The 19,303-nt window shown below is 45.7% G+C and overlaps 1 long non-coding RNA gene across 1 annotated transcript in view; it reads left to right on the top strand.

Moving 5' to 3' along the window:
* The window catches only part of LOC138504274 (uncharacterized), a 101,660-nt gene extending 83,580 nt beyond the window's left edge, over window positions 1–18,080 (top strand). The window contains exons 3-4 of the long non-coding RNA XR_011279814.1: window positions 12,919–13,141; window positions 15,973–18,080. This is a non-coding gene — a long non-coding RNA (uncharacterized lncRNA). The remainder of the gene's footprint in view (window positions 1–12,918; window positions 13,142–15,972) is intronic.
* The last annotated feature ends 1,223 nt before the right edge of the window (window positions 18,081–19,303 follow it).

Raw genomic sequence — 19,303 nt, forward strand, 5'->3', positions numbered from 1 at the left:
CCCATCAAACTCCCACGCCAGACTAACTTACTGATCCAACACGGGGGGATAACGGTACACCCTCAACTTCACTCAATGAACTTGGCAGCATGGCTCTTGAGACCAGTTTGGACATCTAAATCTACCACAGCCGTGTATGGATCTCCTCAAGGAGGCACGAAAAACACCATGTTATTTCGACAAGCGGAGGTGATTTATAACTTGGTGCCAATCTAAACAAATAAACCCCATAGAATGTACTCCATCCCACATTCTTAACTATATTCTCCTCTTGTTAGACTCGGGGTTAGTATTCCAGTCTATAAAGGTCCACCTGGCGGCTTTATCAAGTTATACCAACTCTCAGTAAAGTATTGTGGTGGAAAGTTCCAGTCATTAAGGTGTTCATGGAGTGAGTGAAGAGACTCCACCCTCCAATTTCAAACACACCACCAGGCTGGGATCTCAATGTAGTGCTCGCAAAGCTCATGGGACATCCCTTTTGAGCCTATGCATAAATCAAGTCTTAAACACATGACATAAAACTGCCTTCTTAGTGGCTACTACTTCCATAAGAAGAGTTAGTGAACTGCAAGCATTGTCAGTGTAGGACCCATTGGTCATACACAAGGACAAATTGGTTTTACGCACAGACCCACACTAGGTTTTCACCTAAATTAATTTCCAAATTTCATGTGAACCAATCCATTGAGCTACTGGCCTTCTTCAGAATCCAACAAGCTCATCTAAGAAGAAACTCCATACACTAGATCTAAGGAGGGTGGTACTTTACTTAGGAAAACAGACCAACTGTTTGTCTCTGTAGCACCAAGCAGAGAAGGAGACCCCATTTCCAAGAATGCCATCTCCTGATGGATATTCGGATGCATACAGCTGTTACTCATTATCAAGTAAAACACTGCCTTTCACACCAAGAGCCCACTCCACAACAGGGACAGGAGCTGCTTTGGCTTTTATCGCAAGCAGCTACATGGAGTTCAGTACACACTTTCACTCGGCACTACTGCAGTGACACTCATTCTAAAGCAGATACACAGGTGGGACAAGCGGTTCTAAAACACTTATTTGCCGCTGTACAGTGAACGGCACACTAGGGATGGTATTACTGGCACTCAGTGTCGACGTCCCTTTTCGAGTTTCAAAAACCACAACTGTAATACTCTGCAACTCCCACTAGATGTTGGTCTATGCATAGCATGTGAATCTAAGCAGATGCAAGTATCGGAAATACTTTTTTAAATATATATATATATATATGTATATGTAATATATAGAGAGAGTTTTGATTGCACAGATACATATGAAAGAAGCTTAATTAATTCTTCCTGTTGTGGGGTTTTGTGAGTTTATTCGGACTTTGTAGTTAGCAACTGCATGAGGAATTTTAGGTCGCTAGGACATTCTGGTTTCGGGTTTGGGGTTTGACTGAGTCCGAATGAGTCATCCAGTAAAAGGTCAGCTTGTGAACAGGATGACGGTTTATGCTTTAACAGTTCTGCAAGGAACTGATGGAATCTTGCTCATTGCATTAAAGTTATTCCGAGGGGTTGTCCATTTGCTTGTGCCGACCATAAAGATGGGGTCTGAGGCCAGAGTATCCAGTGTTCAATTGGTTTCACAGGGTGACACTAGAGACTGTACATGCTGGAGTAGTGGTCACATAAGTTAGAATGTCTTAAGAGGAGCCAGGAGTACGGAGCAAATGACATTGCAGTCAGTAGTTCAAGTGAAACCTGTTTGTTCAGGCCTTCTTAGTATTGCTAAAATATTCAAGCCCCTTGGCCACGCCAACTATCACCACCAGGGACAGAGTGCCAGCAGTCGCGGTGTGATTCTGGGTCATGATGGAGTAAATTACAGACTGTTCCAAAGACCCAGGGAGAGGAATGTTTTATGCATGCTGGAAATGCCTCTTTTTGAAGCATGAACAGGGAAGAGTAAACCTTTACATAAAGCATGTCGTTTCAGGGGGCTTCAGCTCTCTGTATGCCTGTGTGAGAAACAAAACCAAGATGACAGTCTTGAGTCTTTACTGGCTCAGCCAGCAGAGACCAGCAAAGGGAGCAGGGCCAGGAAGGAACACAGCTAAATAATCGGATTACAAATGTCCTCAGCAAGCACACATAAGCCTGTTCACTGGGATGCCCGATACGTGGGGTCGGGCCCTATATGAGGACAGGGCTCTACCAGAAGTGTGTGTTTGGGAAAGACTGAATTCATAGGAAGATGGAAGTGAGAGTAGACTGCTAAAGCAGGAGGAAAGGAGTGGTTGAGAGCAAGGCAAAGAAAAGGAATGAGAGTTGGGGAGAGGAGCAGGGTGTGAGGAAGAATACTAGGAGAGAAGAGTGACAAGGAATGATGGTATGCAGAACAGTGGAGAGGAGAGAATCGGGAAGTGGGGGGTGGAAAAGGGCATGCCTGCCTAAAAAATCAATTTGGTAGCTGCTAGTAAGGCGCACCCTGCAATTCTGAAGGGTAAGCCTGGTAGGTACATGTGGAGAAATGAACATGTATCGGAGTGGAAAGGAGGTGCAGGTAAAGAATGGGGACGGACGGACGGACGGACGAACGAGGGAATGGTATGCACACCTGGTGAGACTTCGAGGAGGAGAGTGAGAGTGGGCAGGAGAGCCAGGACCCCCGAGTCAGGGGTTAGTTTGATTTCCCTCACTTATCGGGGAAGACTAGGAGTTATTTGAATAAATCTAATGTGTTTAAGCAAGGTGCATTTTGATCGAATGGAACGTAAAATGTAACTGGGATTCTCTTTGGCGAAAATAACTTGCTTGATGCAAAGAGATTCTTTTTATGCAGTCATATATACGAAAAACAAGCAGAATTCTACAAATTCCAGTTTAATATTTTGTGAAGAGAAGATGGAAATGAAAATAGAAATTATTATAATTCATAATGCCAGCATTTACTTCCTTGTAATTATCAGTAAAAGTGTGCTTACCATTTACATATACATTTTAAATCAGTGGACTTGTACTCTAGTTAATCCTGAGATGGTTTATTCAGGGTCCAGTTCTGAAGACCAGGAATGCATAGATCCACTTTATGCAAAACAGATCCCGCCATTAATCAGTAACCATTAAGAGATGAATGGGCACATCTATGCAAAATGCCTTGCTTTACAATAGAAAATACAGCCAAATGTGAGCCAGATATGGAAATTAGAGAACCTGCAGATTGCATGGGGACGCAAGGTAGAGTTCAGTCTGAGTGGCTACTTCAGAGGAACACATTTACACATACAATCATGAACCCTTGGCCTTGCAGATGAATACGTACTCTATTGTGTAATTTCATGAAAGCACTCTATTAAATGACTACTTTGTTCCCAGGATATATTGGGCCTCATTCAAAGTGCGGTGGTACAGGAAAAAGGTGCACTCCAGCTTGTTGTAAATCCTCCACTTTTCCTCCAAAAATTGTTGGATTTACCCCACAGTCATTCTGCCGGTAGTAAATCTGCACACAAAAAACATAGAACCCTCCATAAATGGGGTATTACACTGCATTACCACCACTTTCAACCTGTGGTCAATCCACATGACCTAAGTAGCAATAACAGTAACAGATGTATCCTTAATTCAGCAAATTTACAACTGAATTACCACCAAATTTTGAATGAGGCCCATTTTCCATTGATTTCAAACTCAACTAGACAGGTAATGTACAGCCTTGGAAACAAAGTACCTTTTAAAATGACTAAGAAATAAGGAAATATATTATCAGCTCTTAACTTTTGACATTTTTGCTCAGTTAAAAAACCAGTGGAGGAGAGTGGCAGTCCTGCAGAGAACCCTACCCTGCTGAGTTTGTCTACTCTGTTTTCTCCCTGCTGAAGGAGGAGCTACTGAGAACCCTACATCCCTACATCTCTTCTCCAGACCGCGGAGCGGACGCGGAGTGGCGGAGAGGGGCAGTCCTGCAGTCATGGCTGTCTTGACTGGATTGTCTGCTTCTCCCCTGACTCCACTAGAAGAAGAAAATTGTCACGTCCGCTCCCTCCGCTCCCTCTAGGGGGCGGCTCACGTGGTCTTTCTGGCACAGGTGGAGACGAGTTTCATTCATCGCCTCTACTTCCTCCAACATGGCGGTAGCAAGGAAAAGCAGCGCACCAGCCTTCCGAATCCGGGAGTGTCGGATGACTCCGCCCCCAACCTCGCAGAATGGATTTCCTTCGGCGGCGTCTTCGGTCCAGCGCGTTGCTACTGTTTTCAGAGGCCACGCACCATAGGTTTGTTATTCTAGGCTAGCTCTCTTTACTATCCGAAGACTCCGCTTGTCTGTAATCTTTCTACCGTCTCTCCTTTTCTCAGTGTCAGACTCCTCTGTCCTTGGTCCTCCGCCCTACCAGCTCTCCACACGCATACACCGGAGGCATTCGTTCTACACTCTTCAGTACGTATAGTTCCGTACCCCCCCTAGCATACATATCCTTTCATTCGTTCCATCACTAACCTTTCTCGATCCTTCAGTCTCTTCAGCATGGACAGGGAGTTACTTTTTCCAACGCGCTGAACAGATTACAACCTCTGTGCAAGCCGTCCTACATCTCCTCAACAGACATTCAGAATTAAAGGTATATCGCTCACTAGAGTTCTACTCCCGCAATCTCTCCCTTCTCTAATCACCACCTGGTTTCTCTCATCAGGATAATTCGCGATAGCAAGTCCAACTCCCGAAGTCACTCCTGGGGAATCAAGACTCGCCCATCGCTTCTTCCGAGTTCCTGGCACGGCAGGGTTTTCTCCCCCACGAGGGTTTCCCTGGCTTCCCCTCCTCGACCTGGGTTTCTCCGGCGCGGGGAGAGGATGTTAGGTGAGCTTTCCATTCAGCTCTACGAATTCCTACTGGACCAGGTTAGTGTTGTCTTGTTGTTTATCTGATATCTGCAATAAGGACTGTGATCACCGTTCCTTTGGAATTGAAAAAAACATAGATTGTTACAAAAATGGGCACCTAAGAAGTTTGCGCTCTCGTCCATACCTAGAAAAACCTCTCCAAGAGGAAACCCAAAACCCACTGTGCGCGTCAGCAACCACCACTAAACCTTCTAAAACTGCTGGAAGCAAAGTGGGGAAGAACGTATTTAAACTACCCACATGGACTTCAAGTAAAATCCTGTGCCCTGTACTAAACGGCACTCAGCTCTCAACTGACCCACCTACAAAACCAGCTGAGACGTCCGATATATCTCTTCACCAAACAAATATGGACAATACTTCCAGATTGACAAACGCGACCCCACCTGCTATGTCTCTCCTCGCTCGCTAACTGGCTTGCCCCAGAGGGGGTGCTGTGTCTGCAGTTGGGGGGCTGACCTCTGGCGGGTGCGGGTTCGTGCTTCGGTCCCCTCTGGGGGAGAAGCGGAGGGGCGCTGTCGGGCAGAGATCTCTCGAGGCTTTCCAGGCGCCCCCGCCTGCTCTGGCGCAGAGACGCCTCGAGGCCCGGTGGAGGGGGTGGCAACCAGGCATACGAAGATGTGCCAGACTCCCTCAGAGCCAATGGGCTGCGACGCGCCTCTAGCCCCTCGCACTGTCCTTGCCCTCGTCTAGCAGAGGGTGGGGGCTTAGAGTTGTGGGAGCCGTGCGGGGAGCCGGCGGACACGGCCTGGCTCTCGTCTGCTGCGAATTCGGAATGCCTACTGATCATGCCCCCCCGCAACGTCATCGGAGCAGGAGCTCTCTCTCTGACTCTTTCGTAGATCCTGTACTACGCCTCCCTGAGGCACAGCGCCTGCAAACTAAAAACAAAAACACACCGAACCCAAAGAAACGCCCACGCCAAGCATCAACAACGGCCCAAGTCAAAAGAAAAAGACATCCCAAAAGCAAAATAGACTCTCAAACCACACTAAGCACCTCAAAAGCACAAAAAAACGCTACAAGCCTTAAACTGGCTACATCCAAAGGCAAAACCCTAAATGGAAAGAAGACGGGAGCAAAACTTTCCCCCATATCGACGCTGACAAATCTTTTTTATAAAAAAGCAAAACGGGTAAGCTGCACAGGTGTGCAGCAAGAACTCAGACGCTGAACTACTAGATGCAGTGCACGACCTGCAACCTCTAAACAAACATAGAAAAATCGTTGAAAAAGCAAAGAACAATACAATCCCTCTCAAAACCAGTTTAGCTTCCTTAGAAAAGACAATTCCACCTTATACCAACCTAGAAAGTGCCCTTGCACCAGACCAAACAATGAGTTTTTCGATCCCCGACGACTTCGGCTTTGGCCAAATCGCACTTTTACCTCAAACCCCAGCCCCCCTACCCTTTCCACCGACCATTCCCTCAATCCCAGTAACAATCGAGCCGCAACATGCTATGGAGTCCGAGGCCGATCCGATCGCTGCTCAAAATAAGAAGCAAGCAGCGGTCCCAACCTCCCCTCCACTTTCATCACTACTCTTCCCTGTATCGCAGGACACAACAGCCCCACCTACTGAACAGCAGAGTCCACAACAATGTGAAATAGAGGAACAATTAGAACCCAACAAAACTGGTCAAACAAACCTACCGCCTCAGGACCATAGAGACAAGAGGAAATCACATCATGACCATGATCCACGCCACGACAGATCGAGCTTCTATGTTCCCTCCACTCCTACACACGGACCCAACCGAAAACTCCCAACAGCTGCTAATGAAACGCCTTCGAAGAAGCCGGGCCTGCTTTCATACATATCAGCACTAACAATTGCCTTGGTTCCCTCCACTAAGCTTTATGAATCACTGCATGACACACTAAAAGATCATACGACTCTACAAGCTATGATTCATACGAAACTCATCTTTCTTGAAGGCCATGTTACGGCCCAAAAAGATACAAAAAAAAACATCTTGCACAAATATGGCTGACATAAATGCACGTCTCCAAGCAATAGAATCTACCCTGAACCATCTAGAAAAACGATCACCAACAAATGGACCAGCTATTCCGTCTAGCGACCCTGTGCCACTCATCGACTTAACTGCCGGAAATCCACATAAAAGTATCTCTGCTGAAAAAACCAACTTGATTTCTAAAAAAACCCATCAGCTCCTAAACCACCCAACAAACGAATCGATCCCTAATTTCGTCCTAGTAATTGATGACGAAGAAAACAGAAACAGAGCGACACAAGAAGCGACGGAGCAACCTTATTCAATTTTGGACTCAAAGAGATACAAAAACTCAAATAATCTTCTTACTTCAGAGGCTACTAGCAAAATACCTTTCTCAAAAAAAAAACTACCAACCTGGCATTGAAATCTGCTACAATACCTGCGAGACAACACACTTCTCAAAGTAATCTATCTCAACAGATCTGCGACCCTTCTAGTCCCCAGACTTCGTCCACAAACCAAATCACAAGGCATTCACCAATAACAACTGAGGACTGCTTGTCAAATACTGACCTGATGAACCTTACAGAACACTCGGATACAACCTCTGCTGCGGGCACTTCGTCTCATCCCCAGGAGGACAATACCAGTCCTGCCATATTGGACCTACACACCAAAGACCCAGCGATTAACACCAATTCAGAAGAAATAGAAAATTCACTGATTTTCTTGACCTTGGAAGAATCCCAGAAGAAGATCAAATGTTCGTCAGCAATTAAGCAAAAAACAGAACCAAATAAAACCTGTATACGGCCCAGACTCTTCAGCTCAAAAGATAGTCCAAAAAAACGAAAACCGAGAACTGAAAGATACAGTAGCAATCCACCAGAGTGCTCTATTGATCAAAACTTACCAACTACCGCTAGATATTATCCTAAATCATCAGAGAACTCGTAAACGAAGAAATAGTCCAAGACAAACCACCCCTCATCCTTCCCGGCACCAAAACTCTGAAACAAATACACACCACAAACCTATAAAGTCTGAAAAACCACCGGTGAAATGGATCCTCAAACTTGAACAACTGAAAGAAAACCGAGACAAAGTCATACTAAACAGAAGAGGAGCCTTGGTTTTGATGCATCTTATCCCAAAGCTCAACCAAATTTCCTCAGACGATTTGAGAATAGTTGAACCAAGCCACTACCACAGAAGAGCAGTGTGCCATCTTCTTATCACCTCAAGAACAGTCAAAAACACACTGTTGGACAGAGAGAGAGACTTCCTAAGCCTGGGGTATCACCTGTCCCAACAGAGAGATTTCTCTGAATACACAAGTTCCAAAACCACTGAACCCACATGTAAAAAGTCACGAAATAACAGCGAAAACGCTCACCAATCAAGACCCAAACGCAACTTAAACGTCAATCTGCATAAACGAAGTCCCTCCTATCAACAGGCTCCAGCGACCCCACACCAAAATACAAAAATGTCACCATCAAATAAAAACCAATCTCTACCCCAATTTACTCGAATGTCAACCAGATCGGTAGCAAACGACACAAATAAAGAAAACTTTGAAGCAAAAATTGCCTTCTGCAAAGAACGACAAGACCAGCATAGAAACCTTACTAAAACTATTCATCCAGAAAAAGGCGCAGTCCCAACACCAAAAACTCTACCTCATCTAGCTCCTGGGCATGTCTCCCAAAAGCACTGGCAACACATCGTTCAAAGTAGCAACTCATGAACAGGACTACTCTTCGAGACGCGGCGGATACACAAAAGAGCACCCCTTGTGATCTCAAACTTGGATCATGGAACACCAGGGGATATAAGCACCTAACCTCGCTTAGTGATGTTAATCTGGGATCTGCTGATCTGTGCTGTTTCCAGGAGACCTGGTTGACCAAAACTCTATTGCTCGACGGCTTTGATCTCCTTCTGGCTCCGGCATCAAAACGCCCATTTGGTCAACCATCCTCGGGTTTGCTCACTGCATGCAGAATGAACATGGCCTGGCAATAGCAGATATCATTGTCTCAAATTATTTGCTACTTGCACTCCTGCTAACCTGGAAACTTTCTTCATCTGACGAAGCACCCCAACAGACAATCCCCATAGCAGTACTAAACGTCTACTAGAACCCTGCTGCAATTCACCCAAAACATTTTTGGGCCCTAATTGAGAACACCGTTGACGAAGTACAAACCACCTATAACACCTACCACATTATAATATGTGGCGACCTAAACGCCCTCTGTAACCCGAAACCTTCCAAAGAAAAAACACCGGGTGAACGACGAGGCGAATCGTGGATCAAATTGATGAACTCAAGAAAACTTCATAACCTCGACACAGTATATAAAAGCAACACTCGACTCCCAACTTGGGCAATGACAAATCAACGTCAACTATTGACTACACCTTTGTTTCCGAACCTATTCTATCTTTAACGACATCTTTTGACGTCCTCCAAACTGTATCTAGTGATCAAAACGTCTTGGTTACCACTTGGAAATCTTCATATACTAACCAGGATAGGATGGAGGTCAGACTGGAACAAAATGCTCAAAGAAACAGACTCCGCCTTAAAGCACACAGCATAAGAGAACTTACGAACCGATACACAAATTCAACTTATACACCTAAACCCGATGCTATTGATTATGCTCCCTTGCTGATCTCATACAGGACGCAGAAAGGCAATTTCAACAAAAATCTTCAAACGCCCACCCATTCATATGACAAACTCTTGGTCCTAAGACGCCGTGCCTTCAGGAAAGCCAAAAGATCTGCTGCAACACTTCCTACGACCGAAAGAAAACTAGCAATCAAAGAAGCGACCAGAGAATACAAAACTTGGGTGAGAAGGCACAGATGGACATTACATCAACAAGATGCCGAAACTATGCTGAAATCCATCTGCTCCAATAACTCGAAAGAATTCTGGTCATTGCTGAACAAAGCATCTTCACCAACTGGCCCAGAAATCACGAACATTATCGATGAAGCCACCTGGGCAGCTCACTTTCGATCACTCTTCCAGCTGCCTAACCATAATCCCTCGGAATATACTCTTCCGCAAACAACGACGGTCGATCTCAAACCCCTGAACCAAACTGACGGCTGGATAAAGCTGGACGATCTAGATGACATCTGCGACATCCTCAGAAAATTGAATAAATCGCGAGCACCTGGCCCGACGGTATCACTAATTTTGACCTAAAATCTCATCCTGCCGAATGGGCTAAATTTATAAGATCAGTGTTCATGAGATGTGTGGCTGTACAATCGGTTCCCCCTACATGGCTATCTGCAATAGTGTTCCCGATTTATAAGAAAGGAGACAAGCAAGACCCCACAAACTATCGTCCGATCGCCCTATTGGACCCTATAGGAAAAGTCTTCGGCTCACTCCTCCTGAGAAAATGTCAATCCTGGGCCTCACGAGACCCATGTAACGACAACTTTCAAGCTGGCTTTAAAAAAACACTGGGAACTACGATCAACATCCTTTTGCTAACCATCCTAAAAAACAAAGTGAAGGGAGGCCACCCAAAATTATACATGGCTTTTATAGACTTGTCTAAGGCCTTTAATAGAGTCGACCGCACCAGACTCTGGCAGAAACTGACCGCTTGGGACTGCCCAAGCAACATCCTAAAGCCCATCAAAGCACTCCACACTTATACCAACATTAAAGTGAGGCTAAACCAGCGAGGATGCTTATCTACTCAAATTGACACAAAAAGAGGTGTTAAACAGGGCTGCCCGCTAGCACCGGCCCTCTTCATCGCTTACATGGGAGACTACCAATACTCAGAAGCCCTTATCAGATCCTTCCCGCCTAAAATTGCGCAAACAAACATCAGCAGACTACTTTATGCGGACGATCTCATCCTATTAGACTTGACGCCAATAGGCCTTCAACGCCAACTCACCAATCTACAGCTATTCTGCATTGAAAACAACCTAGAAATTAACTTCGACAAGACCAAAATCATGGTGATGGAACGCACAGCCAAAAACCAAGATAAATTCAACTGATCCTTTAGAAAAAATTAAAATTGAAAAAGTCAAGAACTTCAAATACTTGGGCGTAATCTTAGACAATTCACCAAAAGCCGTGGCCATGCAAGAATCTCCGTCCAAGAAAATCCGAAGCCTAGCAACAAAAGGCAAAGCAATAGACAGAAAATCTGGCAAATTTTCCACCATTCCACTACTGAACTTCTATAAACAAAAAGTGGTTCCTATCGTGACGTACAGCTCAGAAGCCATGCTATGTCTACCCAAGACTCTGGCCCAAACTAGAAGCTTACTTCTGGAGGACGGCTTTCGGTTTACCAGACTCGACTCCGATCATACTGATATGTCGAGAACTCAGTCTGCTTTCCCTTCAGGGCACAGTTGATTGCAACACACTGATGCCCTACAGGAAATTGATTCTCCCAAACTGCTCTTTTCTCCACGATCTGGTGCTTAAACAAATTCAAGCGGGAAGCTGCAAAATGCTTAACCGATGGAAAGAAGACAATCAAGCCCTACTAAAAACCATTCAATGCACAGAAGATGACCATATCAACAACCCTACAAGGATAACCAAAAAAATAAGAGATGGATTGGATCTGCACTCTTGATGCAGCGTCCGAATATAAGCTTGCTTCTCACTTGCCTTTGGCATGGAAGGCACAAGACGAACTCCAGAACTATATAAAAAAATTCCCATGCCAATTGGCATGCAACCTCATAATGAGAGCAAGACTAAACCTTCTAGACACCAACAAAATACGTCATATAATAAGTATTCTCACTAACATCTGTAGATATGTGACAAAGAGAAAGAGACCATTCGTCACTTACTACTGTTCTGCTCAAGTTTGATGGAAATTCGGCTTCCCTACATGAAATACCTTCTCCAGCATTCTCCAACAACTGACGAAGAGACATGGTGGAAAAGGATGATTAGCGGTGATCGCACATCATGGCAACTAGCGACATTTAAGATCCTTCAAATCCTAGTAGAAAAACTTGACTCGAAATGAAAATAATTAAGACCTCTTCCTTTCGTTTGGACTACCTTCTGCCTTTTCCTTTTCCTCCTCTTACACTACAACAACAATACTCAGAATCTTCAGAAGCGTAAGATTCAAACTAAAGAGACCAACATGGTTAAGGAAACAAAAACTAAAGATGTTGTAAAAAAATCAAATTTTTTATTAAAACTCAACAATAATTTTTTTTTAAAAAAAAACAAGATCAAATTTGAATTCAGCAAAGTGGCCCGATCACATACTCCCAAGCAAGATTTATTAAAATGTATGCATTATTAATCACTGTTAAAGCTACAGAATCTGACTGATGTCTCTGTATTCAAAATGCTATTGTGATTCCCAAAATAAAGGCCCAATTACTGACTCTGTCCATAAAAGACATGGGCCCTCATTACGACCCTGGCGGAGTGGGTTTACGCCAGCGGTATTCGCGGCGGACCCTTCCGCCCTACTACGAGTTCCCGTAGCGCCATGGAGCGGTTTCCGCCTGGTTTTTCCGGGCGGAGAAATCCATGGCGCTACGGGACCTTGTTAATTACGCCACCGTATTTTACGGTGGCGTAATTAACGCCTTCCCCACTCCCATTATACCCTATGGGGCAAAAATGGGAATGGGGAAGGGTAAAATGGGGAATGGGGATTTACCGCCCCGCCAAGGTCGGAATGGGGCGGTAAATCCGCCAACCCCCATGGCGGTATCGGCAGCTTTCCGCCGTGCTCCATGGTGCATATTGCACCACGATCTCCGCCAGGGTCGTAATGAGGGCCATGGTAAGGCAAAGGGACATTTAGTTCAGTGTGATCAGAATTCCTGAGGGTAGGGCAAACAACAGTCAAAAATATCCCCTTTTATACATGGCCAAAGACATTTGGCTAATTGAAGGAACATTTTTTGTGGTAGGAGTATAGGAAGGGAACCTATCACAGACTTGATTTGAACCAAAATTGTCACATCAAATGATGCATGTGTGGAGTTTCAGTAATTCACATAGGAAGCTGGAAGAGTTTCTATTTTATTTTTAGAAAGCAGCAGACTGGCCCACAGGAGAGAAAACAATTGCGGTTCCACCTGGATGTACCTGATGGAAATCCTCTGAAGAATGCCTTTTCCAGAAGGAGCTGAATGTGGGGGCCTTTCCAAAGCAGAATCTGATTACTTGAGAGGGATTTTGGAGCAGGTGGACAGAAAGGAAGACTGATAATGAATGTCTCCACCTATCATTTCCCTTCAAAAGACAAATCAAAGGTGAGTGCGATAATTCTGGTGCACTTGGATAAATGTCCCAAGAGTTATTTAAATCCCAGATTGTAATTGTCTGAAGTATTTAGGGGCTCCATTCTTACAAGCCATGCCACTAAGTGGGGAATCTGAAACTTTGTGGAGATATTTTTAGAATGCTCTAGAATCTGTAATTGCACCGGGCATGTTAGTTTCTGATAGTGGCTACTTACTCTGAGTTTTCACTGGAGCAAATTATATTTGGGGTTGTGAGCATGGTTTACAATGGGACCCAAAGATTTTCACCGATTGATAGACTTCTTGACCTATCAAAACCATAGTTTCATTAAAAGAAAAATCCTGGTAAGAATATTTCCACCCCTTAAAAATGGAGTAGCAAGGAGGTTATTTCCTCCTCTTAATTCCGAAGAAAAAAATATCAATTTAAATAACCAATTTTCCCAAATGGCATTGCCCATAAGAGGTTTCTGCCTTCAGTTGACTCGTAATGCCACAGAAAAGTTAATTTGCTCAGTCATTTTTTACTTCAATTCTATGTTCTAATGCGTTTGTGATCTTTTAATACATCAAGTGTGGCAGAGCCATTACCCTACCCTTGTCACGAGGGGACAGGAACCCCTTTAACGAAAGGGTGAGAGGCCTACAAGGGAGAAATCCAGAGCTAATTGTCCCCTGAGGTGGGTGGTGGCAGTTGATGGGCCCCAATTCTTGCCCCCCATTGTGCCAATTAGTTGTTGAGCCGTTGTCTCGTGCCAAACCTCCTTGTCAAATGGGCTGTCTATCCTGCAGTACTACCAATCCGTCTGACAGTTTGAACCAGTGACTGACCACACTAGTGTGGATGGCTAGGAATAAAGACTTTAATCCTTTCTTCCTTGGGTGGTTACTGGCCTTACAGTAATTCTCATTTAAAGCTGAAAAAAGGGCTAGCTTAAATCAAGCTAATGTAGTTTCTCACTCAATGTCCGAAGTCAGCATACAGGGAGAGGGAGAAGAAGAGTTAGGGTAATGGGCGGAGGTATGATACAGCACCAGTTCCCTGGCCTTGCCAAGAGGGTACAGGAAATCCCCCGAGCCGTGGGGGGTGGGAGGCCTACCAAGGAGAAATCCAGAGGCAATCATACACCTGAGGTGGATGGTGGCAGTTGAGAGGGCCCCAATTCCTTCACCCCCTGTCCCCCTTGTACCAATCTGTTCTTGAGCAGTTCATCTTTGTCTTATGCCATAACTCCTCGACACAATGCTTGCCAGTCTTTTTGTTCTGCTAATAGTGATCTACCATTAGAAGAAACAAGGGCCAGCAAAGTGAATGTCTTGTAACCCATGCCAGCCATGGAGAAGCTGCGACCCAACCACACCAGCAAGCGGCTCCGCATGCTTCTGAGACATGCTATTGTCAGAGAGAGCAGCGTAGTAACATTGTATGGCAGTCAGAAAGGCTGTGCTGCCACATGGTGACTAGCTGCCGCCATCGATGCCCCTAGACCACCAGAGAAATATTTGAGGGACATAAACCCTCACCCCTGGGAACGACCTCAGGGGTGCCAAGAACGGGACACCCCCAGCCCCCCTAACATGAATAAGGACATTCAACTTCACAGGCTAACATTATTCCACTACAGGCCAGTCTGGAGGAAGTGGGTGGGGTTTAGCCCACTACTTGTATAACATTGCCAATCATCGCAATGTTCCAGGTTGGCAAACTAGTGCCAGATTGGCTGGTGACAGAGACCGATCCATTAAGTTGGGGGGAGTAAAAAGGAATCTGGAAGTGTGGGATAGTCGGAGGTGGATGTCCAAGAGCGAAGGGCCGGCAGGCTGTGAAGGCGATGTTTTGATGAGGTATTGGCTAATGAGTGACAGTAGTACTGCGCTGTGAGTGGGTTTCTGGCAAGTGTGAATGGGAGTTTAAGAGTGAACGTGAAGTGAATGTGTGAGCAAGAGCGGTCTAAATTAGAGGTTGGTGGAGTGGTAATTGTAACATAGAGTAGAGAGTAATGGTAGTTTGGAGGAAGGAGTCACAGTGTGGAGGGGAGATCAGTAGTGTCGGAAGAAGGAGTACTAATATGAAAGGATGGCGGTGAGGCCTAGAAGGTATGAGACATTGGCGGGATGGAGGGAAGAGTACAGTGGAGGTGGGTGAACTATGAGAAACATAGTAGTGGGAAGATGAGGAGAAAGTTAGCATGAAGAGGAATCAATGAACCAAGCAGCGTGTCTGCAAGGCACTAATCCCATATTTCCTTACAGAACTAACATCTGGATAGAGTGGGGAGAGTAAGGAAGGCCCTAGCGAGTTTACTGAGATAAGGCACAGAGCCGTTAGGTCAACCTCTCAGTTCATTTAGTGATTAGCATACTGAGGGTGAAACATCACTAAATACTAACATGGGGCTACGACTGTCTGTGCTAGGGAGGATGTCCATTGAGATGAGATGGAGAGGGGCGGCCATAGAGCCCATTAATATTTCAATAAAAACCCTCCATGTTGGCCAAGATATTTGCTCCCCAAAATAAAACTTTCTGCCCTGATCCGAAATATTATTAATTCATATAACCAAGTCAACCATACCAAATATTCTTAGATCTATGTCCAATCTAGAAACCAACAGTGTCATTACCACCAAGGGGTGCCAAGCATCGGATGCATGATCCGACGTCTCCCTTCATCAGGCTGGATTAAACCTTCTGAAAGCTGAACACTCAACCATTTCTACTGCAAAACCACATATTTCACTCTCTAACAGCCTTGTGCTTCGCTAGATTGCCCCTATTCCTGATAACTACTCAACCTTTCTCTATCAGATCGCCTCTTTTAACTCTCCTCCCGCCCGCAGGTGGCAAAATGGTGACATCGTCCTGGTTCCCTTGATCCTCGCTGGATCCCCTCTCACCTGGACCCCTGGAGACTGCTCCCCCTCGGCGACCACTCCTGGCTCTGCTCCTTCACGCTCCTTCTGCTCTGGACTGCGGTGCCCTCCACGACTGCCTGCCTGCAGCAGCTCTCGCCACCCACCTGAGTCTGCAGACGGGTGTCCTGACCGCCATCGGCCCGTTCTCCAGATTTGCTGCCGGCGGCTGGGTCTTCCCTCCTCTGGACCGCTCTTAGGGTGCCTGGCCCTGCTCTCACTGTCCGTCCTCCTCCGGGCAGCCCTTCTGCATCGCAGCTGCTCCATACAGCTCTCCACGGCCCTGCTTTACTCATCTGTCCTGGCCAAGGGAACGCCTCTATCCTGCATTTGAGGCCTTCACTGCCCCTGCCGCTACTGCTGTCTTTGCCGCTGCTCCTACTGTGGGTGCAACTCACCCCCGACGGCCCTTAGCGGTCACGGCTGCTTCAAGCTACACTCTCCGGCTCTGCAGCTCTCTCCCAACCACTCACTCCTCCCCTCTACCCAATCTGGTTTCCGCTCTCAACAATCCACAAACTGCCGTCATCTCTGTTCTAAACTCTCTCCTTTCAGCAACCTACTCTCTAAACATTCCTCTATTCTTATTCTCCTTGACCTCTCTGCTGCTTTTGATGCTGTTGACCATCCTCTTCTCCTTAATTCTCTCTCCTCTTTTGGCCTCCAAGACTCTGTCCTTAACTGGTGTTCCTCTTATCTTTCCAACCGTACCTTTGCAGTCTCCTGGGGTGGCTCCACCTCTCCCACCCATCCTCTCAACCATGGCGTCCCCCAATGTTCTGTCCTTGAACCCTTTCTCTTCTCACTCTACACTTTCTTCTTAGCCCCTCATCATCTCCTCCTTTGGTGTCTCACATCATTTCTACCCTGATGATGCCCAGCTCTTCCTCTCCTTCTCTCCCGACATCCACCATAAGCTTTCTTCTTGCCTCTGCTATTAAATCCTGGATGTCCTCTCACTTCCTTACACTCAATGCTGACAAAACCGAGGTCCTATGCTTCCCTGCCAACACACTCCCTCCTCCCTCTCCTCCCACTTTCATTCTCTCCCCCCTCTCCCAACTCTCATTCTCTCCCCATGCTCGTAACCCTGGTCTTCACATTGACCCCCACCTCTCTCACCACATTTCTCTTACTGCCAGATCTTGCCGTTTTCACCTTTACAACATCCATAAAGTTCGACCTTTCCTAACCTTTCACGCGACTTATCTGCTCCCTCATCTTCTCTAGGCTTTTATACTGCTCTACTCTTTTCTTTGGACTACCCCCCTCTCACCTCTCCCCACTCAAATCTGTCTACCACTCTGCCATCCGCTACCCTTGCCTTCTCTCTCATCATGACTCATCTCCTCTTCTCTCACCTCTCTAGGTTGGCTCCCATTTCCCTCCCAGCTTAAATTCAAGTTCCTCTGTTTAGCCTTCAAATCCCTCTATGGTTTTGTTCCCCCCCCCCACACCCACCCTTACCTATCCTCCATCCTCACTTTCTATACTCCTTCTCGTTCTCTCTGATCTGCTGATCTCTTCCTTCTCTCTCCTCCTCCACCCTGGCCCCCTTCCCTCTTTCGCTCTTTCCAACTGCTTGCTCGTTTCCACTGGAACCACCTCCCCCTCTCCATCCGCTCTACTCCCTCCTTCCCTACCTTCTGCACCTCTCTAAAATCTTCTCTTCACCTCCACCTCCCTAACACCCTTTGCTTCCTCTCTTTTGCTACTACTTCTACCCACACATCCTACTCCCTTTCCTACTTCTGTACCATCTCACCCTCTCCCTTCACTCTACCACACTTACTTAATTATCATCGCTTCCATTCTTCTCCCTTGCACCCTTTGCGTCCTCTTACTTCTGCTTTCACCACTACTCATACCTCCTACTCCCCCTCTAGTCTCACCAATCCTATTCTATAATGTAAATTGTTTTTGTACTGTTTTCTAGTTTAATTCAATTTCAATTGTTTAATGCTTGTTGTACCTTGCTTGTTCCTCTTGTAAAGCATTTTGGATTAAAACACTATATACATTCAATAAAATACGAATTTTACAGTTGAATACACCTTGCCAAAGAAAGTCATATGTGAACCCAATAGTTTTCTGGGATGCCAATACTTGTTGAAGGTGTCAAGAAATAATTAGTGGAATTATAGCTTTGTAAAGTGTATTCTATGGTTATGTTTTCTGAATTCAACGCCAGACAATTTCTGTTTTTAAAATGCAGAGGATTTTACTCTTGTATGTAATAATTCTTCACATGTGCTTATACTAATTGATGTTTGCGTATTTTGGACGTAAACGGCATGATAGTAGGCAAAAGCAGGAGACCAGTTCCTGCTGAGAGAGAGAAACTGAATCAGTGGGAGTCTCCACAGCCAAACCGAGTCCATGGAGCAGAGGGTGGGTAGCATTGAAGTTCTCACCGATCTGCCAACAACGTGGGAGTCTCCATGCGTGGCACCTCTCAACCCAGTGAGTGGGATCGCTGGAGCCATCACTGACAGCATGCACGGAAATTATGTGATTTGGTTGTGTAGGCAACTGAATTGATGAGCTCCATTGTAAAGCACTTTGTGTGTGGACCTCCGCAGCCCAAAAAACAAATGTGGCAGTAGACCAATAAACTCTGCCCAATATTGCCAACTTCATCTTGCAGACAAGCCCTAAAGGGACCAGATTTCCAAAAACCACATGTCACTGACCAAGAACGTTTGCCTGAGAACATTACAGAGAAAATACCAACTCTATGTACTTTATATAACCTGCTAGTAACTCCACTAGGAGTACATTTGGAGAGCAACTGGCTAGCTGTAAGAATTTCATGCAGTTTCTTTGGTTGGGCCATTAACTGCCACAGATGTGGGAGCCTCCGTGGTCTGAAGAGAGCAACTGGAGCTGCTGACAAGGAAGATAGGAAGTTATCTGCGTCCTTGGAAGAGGCACAGAGCAGTTGGCGTGTGCAGGGAAGCACCTGGAGTGCAAGCAGGTTCTCTGTGACACGCTGCCAGCTGGTGAAGCAAAAGTGAAGCAGTGTGTAGCGTCTGGAGAGGAACGATGTGGACCGGTGAGTGCAAGGGAATGTTACTCGAAGCGGGGGCGCTCGTAGGGGCTACACATAAGTCACAAAGTGCCATATGAATCAAATTAAATACCGAACTGAATGAAAACTTGAAGCAAAGCTAAATTATGCATATTGAATATCGAACTGAATGAACTGTGCTGAGCTAATGAAATCTAAAAGGGAAAGTGTTCATTTGAAAGCAACTTA

This window comes from Ambystoma mexicanum, chromosome 11, assembly GCF_040938575.1.
Source record: "Ambystoma mexicanum isolate Mex_15411 chromosome 11, UKY_AmexF1_1, whole genome shotgun sequence".
NCBI lineage: Eukaryota > Metazoa > Chordata > Amphibia > Caudata > Ambystomatidae > Ambystoma > Ambystoma mexicanum.